Below are 15,232 nucleotides of genomic sequence, written 5' to 3'. Positions count from 1 at the left end.
CCCTTGTCTTAAAAACCAAATGTCCTGTGAGTCTTGCTGCCTGCAGATAAAACTCCAAACAACTTATTAAAGCCATATATTCTCCCTAAAGGCTCTAGTCTTTGGCTGTTGGGACCTGCTTTTGTGGGATTCTATCTTGTTCCATGGAGCTTCTTACATTCCACCAGCCCTGTGTTGGCCCATTACTGAAAGGATGCTAAGAGCCATGGCAAACCTAAGGCAACAATATTGTCCCCAGGACAGTCATCATCTGTGCTGGTGTGTGACACCTTGCTTGTCTGGATCCTAAGAGGCAGGTCTCAGTGTTTCAGACCAAACTCTTTTTTTTATTTCTTCTGACCCCTAGTTATGCAAATCACCCTCAGAACATGCATTCAGGGCTCTTCTGCCTGCAGGAGCATTGGAAAATATAACAGGGTTCTCTCTGCTGGCCTCCCCCAACCTTATAGTCAGGATCCACCACAGATAACTCTTAGCTTCACTTCCATGTCTCCCAAAGGCAGTTCCCTCCCTCCTGCTTTCCTCCATCCACAGCAAAAATTCTCACATTTAGAGTTGTGAGAATCACCCAGGAACTTGCTGAAATTCAAATTTCTGAGCCTTACCTTTGAGGCTATGCATTTTGGTTAAACATTCTGGATGGTTTTGATGCAGGGGGTTCACTGTCTACACTTTGAGAAATATTTTTAGTATGGTCACCCAACAGTTCTCCTGCATATTTTCTTTTACACACTCATTCATTCTTTCACTCAAGTATTCAGTCACAAACATAGGCATTTTTTTCTACAGCAGAACTTTTATAACAAGAATTGCATATGATAGGATCAATTAACTAAGAACAATGGGTTACCTCTGTTGTTAACAGTTATAAACAGTTTTCTTCTGAAACCATCCAATAATCATCTCTTCTTAAGGGGAAAAAAATGCTGGCATCTCCTCTGCACAGCTGCTTGAAGAAGCAGTGTGATTTACTTGGCCCATCAGTGGCTCATAAGAATACAGAAGAAATTTGCCCTTATGTGGTAAGAGGAAAAGAAATGCCTCACTTAAGTGAGATGGATGGATTTCCTCAACGATGTGTAGTTTTTAAAATGTAATTCTTATAGTATTTTTAATTCCAAAAGGAAAATGATAACTTTGTAACTGTGCATCTAGAAATTTAGTCCCTAAGGCCCTCATAAGAGTTTTGCTAACTAAGTATTGGTCAGGAACATAACCAACAAAGTACAGAGAACAAATTATATTGGTTCATTTAGGCTACTAAAGTCCAAATGCTATGGCAGGGACACAATGCTGGAATCCCAAATGGGACTTACTTTCCTGGCTTCAGTGTTTGGTCAGGGTTTTTAGTGGGTGGTGACATATGAAGATCACATTTTCTCAGATTCAAGATTAGGGGCCATGATATTGTATAGGGTCTTACAAATTGCAATGTGAGATTATTTTTAGAATGCCTGGGTATATGTTTCTTTTTCCACATAAATTTACAACTTCAGCTAGACTGATCTGTTCATCAGCCTCTAACCTTGCCCTGCACCTTCCATGGTTTCTTTTTAGCTCATGCAATTTTCCATTCTTGGAATTACCCTCCTTCTATTGTTCTACCATCTAAACCTAACCTTTATCCAAGATCCAGTTAATGTTCTACCTTCTTTGTGAAGCCAACCTAAATCATCTCAGACCACAATGAACTTCAGAACACTTTTATCCCTTATTGTTTACAGTCTTACTTGGCATTTAACATTGCAAACCTTCTTACGTACAGATCCCATTTCCCCATTACACCACTCCAGTCTTTTGGGTGGCAGTGATCATGTTGTATGTATCTTTGTAGTCACAGGATTGAGCATAACATCTGACTCATGATGGCTGCTACTTAAATTTAAGATACGAATAAGAATATGGATGTTGTCTTTATTTTTTGTGTGTCAAAATTTCTGTTTTGGGGGCCATTCCATTGTGCAGGTTCTGAATTCCACATAAGCCTATGACATCTAAAGCATATGACATCTAAGCATAAGCCTATGACATCTAAAATTTCAACAATGGATGTCATCAAGTTCAAAGTTATTTCCTGGAGTAATGGCTGTTTAAAACCAGAAGCCTCAAACTCATGTTTCCAGGGCAAGTTAAGTAACCAAGTAAGTCTGTGCCCCCCAGCTTCATATTCTTGCCATAAGGGGTTATGGGAAAAGCTAAGCCAAATGGGTCTGTTCTGCCAACAGCCAGTGGGGCAGCCTGCTTGCACCTGACAGTATACACCACTAGGGTTCTAACTCCACCAGCACTCCTTGGTCATCTCACTGTTATGGCAGTGTGTTCTCTGATTAAGACCCTTTGGACACCCAAATGCTGATGACTGACTGGAACCGAGTGCAAAATCCTATCTTCAGGTCTACTCTAACATAGTACTAGCTTTTCACATGGAGCCAATTCCCAAATACCAATATGGTCTTGCCAGGCAGGGCTTATTGTTGGCTTCCATCTCTGCCCTCAGTTTGATAGCCAGAGGTGTTCACCAAGTTACTCTCTGCTGCCCTCAACAGGCCCTTGACCTCATTGGCAACTCTAATTAACTGTGGGTCCCAGATGAGAAAATTAAGGTCTTGCAGTGTGAGATTCATCCTGTATTTTGTGTTGAGTGATTTTGTGTGCTTGGTCACTAATGTTTGTTCTGGTTGTGTGTGTGCAGTGGGAGGGATTGCTTGTTTCTTGATTTTCAATTATTTAGGTGCATTTTGATTTTTTTTCTCTATATATCCACAATTTTTCCTCTCATCTGCTTAAAAGATCAGTCCTATGAAGTAGGAGAAGTCCATTATTTTGGGAAAGGCAGTATGGTTTATTTTTTTATTTTTTATTTTTTTTTAATATTTTATTTATTCATTCATGATAGACATAGAGAGAGAGAGAGAGAGGCAGAGATACAGGCAGAGGGAGAAGCAGGCTCCATGCTGGGAGCCCGATGCGGTACTCGATCCCGGGACCCCAGGATTGCGCCCTGGGCCAAAAGGAGGCGCTAAACCACTGAGCCACCCAGGGATCCCCTGGCAGTATGGTTTAAACTAAAAACATGTGACATTTAGAGTAAGACAGATCTGTGTTTTAATCTCAACTCCACCTTTCACTGGCTCTATGAATTTTTCTGTTTTTTTTTTCTTTATAAGAAGTACATTATGTAACAACATGCAAGCAAAACCGACTCGGAGAGAGTGCTCAATGCTGGTTCCCCCCCCCCCCCCCCCCTTTCTCATGAAGTATTTTCACTTTGACTAAGGTAGCCAGTCATCAGCTTTCCTGTTATAGAGATTAGCAGTCACTGTGTGGGAGACATTTGTTATCTTCTTCTCCCTTCCCCTTCACCTTTCTTTGACATCTTCTGTCTGTGGTCTCTTAGATTCAGGAGGAAGAATATGCATTGAGCAGGTGTTTAGTTGGCATTCCCAGAACTTTCTCCCAGCACTGACCAAAGGGACCTCACTTGACCTGTGATCTCAAGAGCCATCCTTAGCCTACAAGCCGCAGTGTTAGTTATATAAAAACTGCCATGTCCTGTTAAATAAAACTGGATTCCGAAGGGCTTGTTGGAAGGTTAGGCACTAACCTGGTTTCAATGTGATTCTACTAGCAACATCAGTCCACGGCGGGACCTGATTGGCATTACCAGCAGTTGAATTTTTACTGTGTCAGAGATTTTATGGATCATATCATTCAATGATCAGAAGAGCCTTGTGTGTTAGACTCTCATTCCCACTTTACAGATGAGGCAACTGAGACTCAGAGAGGTAGAAGTAACTTGTTCAAAGTCCTATAACTGGTAAAAGTCAAAGCTTGGATATGAGCCCTGAGCCTGACTGGACACAAGTCTGTGCTTTTATCATTGTGTTCTCTCACCTCTAAAAAGCAAAGGATCCTGAGAACCAGCCAATGGTAAGGGCAGCCTGCAGGGATATAGATCTTCATTTGGCTCTGCACAGAGCCACAGGTAATGGCATTTAATTGCCCTAAAGAAGCTTTTAAAGGGTAAGTTGAAGGCCAGTTTTAACTATAATACTATAAAAGACTAATGTCAGATCATTGCCTTTTGTCTGTTTCTGTTCCAGTGTTGATTGATAGGTTACATTTTTAAAGATTGCATCAGTAATTCATGCTTTATTACTTCTGAATTAGCGTAATGCTTCAAATCATCTTGTTGTAATTCAGCATAATTATCTATAATTAAAAATAAATTCCTGTAGGGTGAGAATATTAATTCCTATGTAAATGTCTTTATTTCTACTGAGCCTATCAAACATTACCAGCTCATAGCCAGCAATTCTGAGCATTACCGTGGCACTAGCTTTCCTCTTATCCAATGGGTCCATACTTTCTGTACCACAGTGTGTTCTCTCCTGGGAGTCAGCGTTCCTCTATTATTTCACCTGGGTAAATGTTCTTAGGGCTATTGGCTTTTGTGTATGTATGGTTTATTTCACTTTGAGATTCTGATGAAAGCTCTGAAGCATGTTCTAGGACAAAACACATAGGTACATTTACACAGATTGTGCATGGAATTTTAGAAGAAGCAAGGATCTCCTAGGACCTGGGTTCTCCAAGTGGGGTCCTCAGAACAGTAGCAGCAGCATCGCTGGGGACTTTTAGAGAAGCAAATCCTTTGGCTTGAATCAGAAATTCTGGCAGTGAGGACCAGTAATCTGGGTTTTAATAAGCTTTCCAGATGATTCCAATAATGAACGTTTAAAAACTGTGGCACCAGGAGGAGTTATGAACCTTGCCCTGGCAGGGTGTCTGTCATTTAACATAAATTCGAAAAACATCAGCACTTCTGAAAGCAGAAAGATAATGGATCCTTGCAAGCTCTGAACTTGCTATTTTCACCAGATATTAAGAAGTGCTTCATGTTTCAGACCAGGGATCCATTTGCTCCCAGGGAGCAAGGAGGAGGCTGGTGACACCACCATGGAACCATCTGGGGACCCCAGGGAAATGTTCCCAGGTGCCTGGGAATATTAAAGTAGATTCAAAAGGTGATAGAAACAGGCAGATCCTCTCCTTAAGTACATATGAATCCTTAAGTGGCTCTCTGGCCCCACCTGTCCTCATTTGGAGTCATCCTTGCCCTTGAGGCACAGATGCTCTCTGGAGACTTACTCTCTACAGCAGAACCTGGGTATGATTCAAGAACACAGTTTGGTGCTCAAAGTTTCAAGAAGTTAACTATTGAAGTACCATCTCTAAGTTTTTTCATGCAGGAAATTTTATTTCAGCCAAGTAACTTGGTCATTAGAGCTTATTTTTAGACTATGCTTCCATGTTTAAGTTTTATTGTGTGAGGAAAAAATTACTTAGACTTGTAAAGTTCTCACCCAGGGCCTGAATCTTTCTTGAGTAAATGCTTTGACACATGGAATGAATTGTCCTGATTAATCACAATTATGTGTCTGCGCATCATAGACTCTGCTCCCAACTCTTGCCCCTTCTCCACCTAAACCCACCCACCCACCTCCCAAGCTTAGTGCAAGGAATTACAACACACAGAAAAAGTTGTCTTGAAAAGTGCGCTTCCATTTAGATATTTATCATGTTAAGTGTTTACGTTTGTGTTTTCCTCTTCAAAATGTAGAGGGATTATGTGCCTTAAATTTAACATTTTACCACTTCAGTGTATTAGAAGTTCTCTTGAGTATTACAAGTAGAGTGCTTATAAGAATGGGGAAATAGGATTATTATTTATTTTTATGTCTTATTTTTACTTTTTAAAAGATTTTATTTATTTATTCATGAGAGACACAGAGAGAGGCAGAGACATAGGCAGAGGGAGAAGCAGGCTCCCTACATATAGCCCAATGTAGGGCTTGATCCCAGGACCCCGGGATCATGACCTGATCCAAAGGCAGACACTCAACCGTGAGCCACTCAGGCATCCAAGATTATTACTTATGTTGGTTAATAGGCTTCTCTGTGTTCAGTGGCCATATTCCTTACAGATTCATGTTGTTGGTTACAAGGAAGGAGCAGATTGCAGAATATATATATATATATATATATATATATATATATATATATATATAATATATATATAATATAAAATATATTATATATATAATATATATATATTATATAATCAAGCCCATATATATATATATATATATATATATATATATATATATATATAGAGAGAGAGAGAGAGAGAGAGAGAGATAAATTAAGAAAAAGAGTCATCCCCTCCTCCTTACACAAGCTCTTCTCCTGAATATTTTCTCGCTTTCATGAGACTGCCAAGGTTTTACTCATTCTTTAAGATCCATATTAAATATCATGACTTCTGTACTAACACTGTCTTTTCATTATACTTGTATTATACACTTACAACACTGTTTGGTACCTCTGTTTTCGAGTCTATTCTCTGGCATTCTGTGACCCGCCCCCCCTAAATTCAAGCACTATGTTTTATTAATTGTGGTGCCTTCAACACCGATCATAGACTAGCACACCGTCAAAGTGTAGTAAGTAACCCTCGAATTCAGAAATGTCAGCATACACACAAAGAAGGCATGGGGGTTGGGGTAGAAACAAAGCACAACTTTGCTGAGTGAGCCACTTTGTGGATCCAGTGGAAGGCTAAAGTAACCCTTCTTACCTCTATTGACAACCAGGGCACCAAGATGCTTTATGACAGAGACTTCACTCCATTCCTACATTTCAGGAGATCTTACTCTCTTAGAAAGAAAAGAAAAACAAAACAAGAAAAGAGGCTACTTAATTGAATATTTGAATGAGCACCAAACTGCTAAGCACTTTACATGAATCTGAAAATTTCCCAACTTGCTTTCCTCTCTGGCTAACACCCCACCTCTTATTTGCCCAATATCTGTCTTCAGTTTTCCAGCCCCAAACTGGCTTCAGCCCCTCAGTCCATTGAATGGTTTGTGCCAAGATGACCAATGCTGACCCTGTCTCTGCATCTAGCGGTATTCAGTTCTTACCTTAGTCGGCTTCTCTGCGGTATTTCATGCTACAATCACCGTGTCCTCTCTTCTGAAATGATTCCTTTTTTTTTTTTTTTTATAAAAGCACATTTTGGGGGAATTGTAATTCATTAAAAACAAACAAACTGTTGTTGTTTCTTGGATGCCAACATGTCTTAATAAATGATGTTTCCTTGTCAGTTGCTGGATTTCCTCAGTGTGTATTTCCCTAACAGTTTTGGAGTGTAAAGGGGGTATTTCAGTACCACTTGACCAGCCATTCCCAGTGTTCACCATCCCACTCAAACTGTTCCCTATCAGTTCTTTGACGTGTCCTTCTTTCTGCCCTGGAATCTTTATGCTCTCCACTCCCTCTGCCTAGAGATCTCTCTCCCCAGCCCTGCCTTCTGATATTTGCACAGGCAGCCTGTCCTGACCACCAGACTACCTCCATGCTAGCTAAGTTATCCTTATTACCATTCTTATAGCACAAGATGCTTTTCCTTCAAAGTACATATCCACATTTCTAAATCTATATCTGTTTTTGTGGAATGATTGATACCTGCCTTTCCATAGACTGTAAGCTCTGTGATGGCAGGGACCAGGTTGGCTTACTTATATAATGACTGCTCAAAAAACGTTGGCTAAAGAAATTTATTATCTCATTGAATTTTTAGAACAATGCACTAAACTTTGACCTGACACTTATCAGGTGGCACCATTCCTCCCCATCTCTGCATTTCTGTCTTAACCGTCAAGTAAAAAACATATGCTCTTTCATTTTAGCATTCACAAAAGGGAGGAGTGCCTGTGTTTTTCTGGCAAGTTTGAGAAAAGCAACTCTTGTTATATACCTCTGCCTGGACGAAGGACATGCTCTGCTCCTGGCCTGCTTGTCTAAAGGCTTTTTGGGGTGAGTAGGCATGGGTGACTCCACCTGCCCTGTCACTAGGTGGGAGATCCACCTGTTTCTGGGTTGAAGACTAGCAACTGGTCTAAGCCACTTCTCCAGTCCTGCTTTATCAGTCTGATATTTTGATTCCCATCTCCTTCACCTCTCTATTTTCTCCATAGGTTAATACTTGTGATGCTAAGAGTTGGTGTTATTTGATACTCTAACAAAAATAGCAGCCTTCTTAATTTTTCCCTTTCCCCATTGTAACTCATGGCTTTGTTCCCTGAGCTGACTAGGTCTGAACACTTTTACTGTGTTCCACAAATTATGGTATAAATCTTACTGAGTTCTTTTTTCTCTCTGAAACTCCTTTCCTAGTCAAGCACTAAAATTCATTTACATGACCACAATACATTTCTCATATATATTTGGTCTTCCATCATGGTTCCTGACTCACACCTACCAAAACTTTTGGAATTTCCTGAATGTTGAGAGTGACAAAAGTATCTATTATGTTAACACGGTAACTTTCAGACCCCACCTAAAGTTGGGGTCCAGTTGCCAGGAGAACCAATGCATGAGTAGAGGGTTGGAAGTTTAGGTCCCTCCTTCCCCCCACCTCTACTGCTGGGGAGAAGGAGAGAGGGCCTAGAGGTTGAATTAACTGCCAGTGGCCAATGATTTAATCATTTGTGGCTATGTAATAAATTTGCCATAAACCCCTAAAATTACAGGCTTTGGATGGCTCCTGGGTTGGTGTACACATGGAGGTACCCCCAGAGGCCATGGAACCTTGCCCTTTCCCCATGTCTTGCCCTATGCATCTCCTGTGTCTGGCTGTTCTGGAGTTATATCCTTTTATGATAAATCTGCGACCTGGTGAGTAAAATGTTTCTCTGAGTTCTGTGAGCCATTCTAGCAAGTTAATTGAAAGCAAGAAAGGGGTCGTGGAAAACTCTGATGTATAGCCAGTCAGTCAGAAGTCCAGGTAACAACCTGGGCTTGTGACTAGCATCTGGAATGTGGGGGTGGGGGACAGTCTTTCAGGACAGAACTCTTAACCTGCAGAATCTGATTCTTTCTCTATCCAGAGGAGTGTCAGAACTGAGTCAAATTATAGGACACCCAGCTGATGTCTGAGAATTATTTGTTGGTGTAGGAGAACTCCAAACCCCCTTGTTGGAATTGGGTCTAAGAATCTCTTCAACTTACCAGACAATCTTCCATACCCTCAGCAACTGAGCATACTTTGGCTGGGGGCACTTGATCTATGGGCAGATACTAAGGGAATCCAATTTCTACCTGGCATATAGTCTGTGAAGCAGTCTGCACAAAAGCAGTGTTCCAACAAGGTCAGAAAATGATTAACTAAGCCAAATAGAATTCTTCCCTGAGGGAATTGAATTGGAGATGTGGACAAGTGTCCACTAGTTGGAAGGAGAACCCAAGAAGGGAAGTGCATAAAGAAGCTGGAATCTGATAACTGAGTCTTATTAAAGGAAGAACACCAGAGAGATATCACTGAAATCCTGCTGCTGGTTGCTAGATGGAAAACCAGGTTGCCAGAACTGCCTTGGATCCCCAGTGTGCCTATGCTCCACCTTCAGTACTGTTGGGAGCCTAGGTATTCTTTTCCTTTGCAGCCAACAAAGTCCAGAGAAGACTCTCAAACTTCAGGATGCTTCCATTTCTCTCTCCTGAATTTCCCTTCTATTTCTCCAGCCTCCCTCCCCACATCGAGGAAATTTCTACATGGTATTTCTTAGAACAAAACAAGAGCAGGTATTGGTATTCTATACCAAGCAACTATATCTATGGCCTTGGTTCACTTCCAACTTCTAATGTGACCTTTTTGGCCACAGGGTTACATGTACTCAATGCGGTAGACTAGAGGAAGCAGTGCGGAGCAGAGGGGGCAAACACACAGCTTGGAGGCTGATCCCAGCTCTTCCCAGTGCCTGGTTTAGCTCACAAGTATCCAGAAGACAAAGTTTTGAATTAATTTTTAATGTGTGTAAAAAGAAGGAAATTCCCCATAGGAATCAAGCTATCTAGATCCTTTTGAAAATTGAGCCCCCTTTTCCCTGAGTGCAAGCATTGGTTCGAACTGGGGAATGACCACCCTTCCCCTTTTACTTAGCACACCCTAAGCTCTCATTCATCCCCATTCTGCCTGGTCATTTGTGTGCTTATCCTACCCCTGTTGTCATTAGACTTGTGCTCACTAACAGACAGAATAAGGGAGCAAATGAATAAAGGGGACTAGAAGTTATTTCTTAAGCCAAGGCAAGAAAGAGCATTAAGGAAAGGTTATAGACGAGAGGTTGTCAGGAAGAGATGCTAAGGATGGGACCTGAGCAATATTATTCTGTGTGAATAAGAAGAGATCGCTGATGTTTTTCAGGAGTCCAAAGATTAGATGGCAAAAGGTTAAAGAAGCTGATGATGGTCATGTCGCATATTGGAAATTCAAAGAGCTGTGTCATGAAACACAGCAGTGTGATATAACTGTTTTGGAAATGTAAAATAGTGGCTGTTGATAATGTCTTCAGAATTTCAGAGACTTAGCAAAGCATCAAATAAAGTTTAAGCCTGTGATAGGAGGGAAAAATCGATACTGTCCAAAAGAGCAGTGATATATATCTTTGAGGAAATACATACGGTATTCTGATTATTACATGAGGAAAGTTAGTACTCCAGAGCTAGAGAGAGGTTATCCATCTCCTCTGAGATGTGTGAGCTCCTGTGGTACTTTGCCAATCCATGTTTTAGTTTTTCTTTCAGAATGGAAGAAATCTGAAAAGGTTTTTTGGTTCACAATTGATAGCAGCGCTTCCTTCAAAAAATGTTGCCAATGATAGCCTTTTTTTCTCCCAAATATTATCCTGTGGTATGTTTTGTTTTCCTCAGTGCTTTTGAGACAATCTTGTAGTCGCGATTAAATACTATTTGTCTAGTCTGTATGTAATTACTGAGAATTAGGACTTCTGTTTAAAAAATCAGTGTACCTCAACCTAAAACTGCTTGGACTTTATTTCATTACACCTTGAGATAGACTTGGTTTGTGTTCTGATTCCTGAACTTCCTGGGGATCTTACTAAATGCACCCACCACTATCTTCCACAAGCTTCCAGATAGAAATATCTGCTTTTGTTTACATTTTAAATTATTTATCATCACTATCCCTTCTCACAAAGTCATGACCAGCTCCTGACGAAACTAAGAAAAATTCTTTCAGATTCACTCACTTGAAAACCACCTCTTTTTCTGTGGCCTCAGGCTCTTTGCTTCCAGCTTTGTTGAAATCCGTAAGCTATTGGGTAATTTTTTTCCCTCTCTAGCTTGATCTTTACCTGAAGCAAAAGAATGGCTGGACTCCCTTCTGGGTTCAGCAGGGGAAGAAGACTTGGTTCCTTTCGCTGGTGGCCACCATCTTGTTTCTACTCCTAACACTGACGTGTCCCCACCCTCTATCTTGCCAGTCAGCTACTTCTCCCAGCATTGATTCCCTTCCCTGTGGCAACTCCCACAATACATGGCTGTGCAGATTTTTTTTCCTGTTTATGGTTTGCTGTAGGGTTCATTATATTTACTTGATAGGAAAGGTTCCAATTATAACTTAGCTGGCTTGTCTTCTTTAATTTTTACTTCCACGACTTGCTCTCTTTACCTATATTTCTAAATATACGGAAGGAAGATATTAAAAATATACTCCTGGGTTAGCCCAATTGTTTAGTTCTTTTCAATTAACAACTGTGTATTGCAAGGAAAATTAAAGTCTGAGGGCAGTGAGAGATTTATAGTATTTATAGCATCACCCATTATAGTATTTATAGCTTTTTGGAGCTGGAAAGATCTTGAAGAGAAATTAATCTAGACTCTTTATTTTCCAGATAAGGCTTGGGGAAGAGAGATGATATATACAGGATCATTTCATTTGCTAGTGTCAGATCTCCTGAGTTTCTAAGTCAAGAGCTTTTCCACCCCAGAATATTTATGTGTGTGTGTCTACCTAAAGAATGTTTCCCATACCTGTCAGAATCATCTGAGATATTAAAAAAAAAAAAAAAAAAAAAAAAACAGTAGCATAGTACACTACCAGACTCCCTGAAACAGAATCTCTGGGGCTGGGCCCAGGAATCCACGGTTTGGCCTGGAGAATGCTATTTTGTATATAAGTCTTTTGCTTCCTCCCCTTTTTCTCTCACATCAGGCAGTGCATTTTCTAAGACTGGCCCCAGATTTCATAACACCATTACCAATGTGAAATGAACCATAGGTAGGTTCACTATACTACATTGTCATGGCAGAAACCAGAAACCCAGAGGAGAGAGGTGTGTACAAGGCCTTGTACCTTTAAGCAGAGTTTAGCAAGCCTAGTGACTGGCTTTGTTTGTGTGTCCCACTAGCTTGGAGGCTGTACCTGGAGCCGTGGGCATTCTCTGGGGAAGCTGACACATGAGTCAGGCCTGCAGAGAGTTGTGGAGTAGTCCTTGATATGCTTGGTGATGATTCAGGGGCACAGCTGAACACCTTGCTGTAAAGTGCTGACCAAATAGCTTTTATTCCTCCTGACGCAAAGTTGGCCATTAATGGGTGGAAGGAAGTTGTCCTGACCTGAACAACTGTGTAAGCACTTCCACCAGTAAGAGATGGAGATGAAACTGTTCCCCCAGCATGAGCCATGGTGTGGGGGCCCAGGTTGAGAAGTGTGGGGTCAGATGGTCCAGGATGACCACCTCCTGGGCCAGTGAATAAATACATTTACTATTAAGGCATCAGCACTAGGACACTACAAATTAGCTGCATGTACCCTTGGACAGTTATTCATTAGCCTGACACACAGGCAGGGAACTGTGTCCCTTCATATATTCAGGGATTGGGCAAATCCATTCCATGGTGGAGGACTTGGGGCAGTGCTATGTGAAAACAGTGAGAAAAACCCAGTGACTTTGGGGCTGCCTCCCAGCCCCAATATGGGTATACACATCTGATTTTGGTTCAGCTGCTCTTTATTCTTGACCCTATGGAGGTGAGATATTGGCCTATTTTGTCCTGCAGACACCCAGGATGCGGCAAAGTTCATAAATATCCCCCCTCTTCTCATCTTATGGCTCTGATTGCACCCAAAGCCTTGCTCACATCTTACAGGATAACCAGAGGCTGAGGAGTAATACGAGAAATAGTGTGCCACTCAGATTTTTCTGGTATTACTTTCTTTGAGTTGGGAAAGTATGTCTGCTACCTCACATTCATGAATCACTTATGAATCAAGAGTCACAGAGCAGATATAACAAAAAGATCTCTTGGAAGTCACAGAGCACATATAACAAAAAGATCTCTTGGAAGTCAATGATAGATGCAAATAAGACCAATCATGTCCTTCCACATAGGCAAGGGATTACAATTCACATGATCTATGTGTCTTCATTTATTTTTACCTTGAATCCTTCAGGCATTTTCATTGGATAGCCCCAGTCCTGGGAGAGGGGCTTCTTGACTAAGTAGTTATCCCATGTTGAAAGGGCATAGTGGGGAGCAGTTAGCTAGGCACTGAGGTAGAACTACAACAACAGGTAAGTAATACCTGACTCCCTGAAAATGCTCCTTGTCAGTTTCTCTACTCCCTGAAAACGCTCCTTGTACAGTTTCTCTACTACCTAAGCACAGGTGGGAGCAATGGATGAGGGCACAAGAAGTGACAAGGATAACAATGAAAGCTGGGTCATGTAAAGAGAGAAGCCATGGTTATTGCAAGAAACAAGGGGAAATGAAGAAGTTCTCATATAAGAAACCACAGTATGATTGGTGCACAGAAAGATAAGAGCTGGAAGCAAGGTAGTTCTTGGGACCTTGGCACTTGGAGATGTTGGATCTTCATGCTCTGCCATTGAAGCAACATGACCAGCTCTTTGGTTTCTGTTGCTCTCTTTATGCATATTTTAGCTTTTCTCCCAGTACCTTTGACTTAAATAAGACCCTCATATGTCATATCTTCTGTTTAATCATAGTTTATACTTCCTCACAATTTTGGCTTGTTCTTAACTTCAGCTGGCTCAAGGCTACTCATAGCCTAACCCAGTGTACCTCAGCCCCCATGGCAAACAACCTGTGTCTCTGGGTGTCTCCCAATTCAAAGTTCTGCGAGTGAGGATCTGATTGGCTATGTGCATCCCTCTGTGAGCTCATGTGAGCTCTTTTTATACAATGGGTCATGTAACAAGCTTGAATAGGCAACCCTTGAGACAGGTATCTACTTCCAGTCCAATCAGAGGATGACAGAGGTAATAGGGACATATCTAGGGCTGCCATTTCAGTAGGGCTTCGAACGGGACAGTAATATTGTTACTAGGCCTTAAAATATGGAGAAAAGTTTGAAGTGACCTTGATAAACTATATACAGGATAAAATGTTACGTTGATGGAACCAAATAGTAAATTAAAGGGTAAATCAAATGATAGACAGATGCAAAATACAAAGATCTGTTCATGGTGGAACACAAGCACTGCTGAATATGTCAATAATGTTGAGTTAGAATATGATGTATAGGAGCCAATACAATCTCGTGTATTCTTCTCAACATTGGCTAAATCCTTATTACATTAATTTGTTTTCATATTATTGTTAATATGTTAATATTGTAACAATATTTTTGTTAATAAAAAAGAAGACAAGAAAAGATACTAGAGAAGATTAGGAGATACAAGGTGAAAGGAAAGAAATAAAAGGAATGTGAAATAATAATTGGATCCTTTGTGTCTGGGAGTTAAAAAGAAAAAGCAGGCTAAGGATTGACTTTTTAAATTAGGCATCAAAATCCAAGGCAGCAGATGGGTGGACTATCCTTTTATTCCAGTGCTACAATTAAATCAGAGAGAAAAATGGGGAGGCAAAAACTATTGGCAAGTTGATTGCCAAGCAACCGATTGGATTGCAAAGGGCCAAGTCAATTCGTTTTTCTTAACAACCAAATAATTGGGCTGTGTCTGAACTGTGTGAAATTATCTCCATTTTAAAAACACCAAATGAGTTTGATTATTCAGTAATCAATTCACTCCCCAGCACTGGCATGTTAGATCAGCCAAAATGGTTGATTTGACTCCAAAAATGTCAATTCAGTGGCACCATGTAAACATACCCCCAACTTTCATTGGAGAATGAGCTCTAGAACCAGAACTTCAGTCCTTTACCCAAAGAGACAGCTGACATGAAAGCCATTTGGCTTCCTCTTGAAAAGAGTAGTGCAAGGAGGCAGAAGATAGTGTGCTTTGACCTCCTTTGCTGGACCGTAGGAGATTCATCTGTTCATCAAAAATGTGTTGTAATGCAATTCTGACACTAACTACCCAGAGGTAACACAGACTTTACA

General features: G+C 40.8%; 1 long non-coding RNA gene across 1 annotated transcript in view; it reads left to right on the top strand.

The window, feature by feature from the left end:
- LOC112918571 (uncharacterized) overlaps nt 1-15,232 on the top strand; it is a 43,393-nt gene that overhangs the window by 12,503 nt on the left and 15,658 nt on the right. The window contains exon 2 of the long non-coding RNA XR_003234715.2: nt 7,755-7,881. This is a non-coding gene — a long non-coding RNA (uncharacterized lncRNA). The remainder of the gene's footprint in view (nt 1-7,754; nt 7,882-15,232) is intronic.

This window comes from Vulpes vulpes, chromosome 9, assembly GCF_048418805.1.
Source record: "Vulpes vulpes isolate BD-2025 chromosome 9, VulVul3, whole genome shotgun sequence".
NCBI lineage: Eukaryota > Metazoa > Chordata > Mammalia > Carnivora > Canidae > Vulpes > Vulpes vulpes.
Note: the sequence above shows the minus strand (reverse complement) of the source record. Positions and strands in the feature narration are given on the sequence as shown.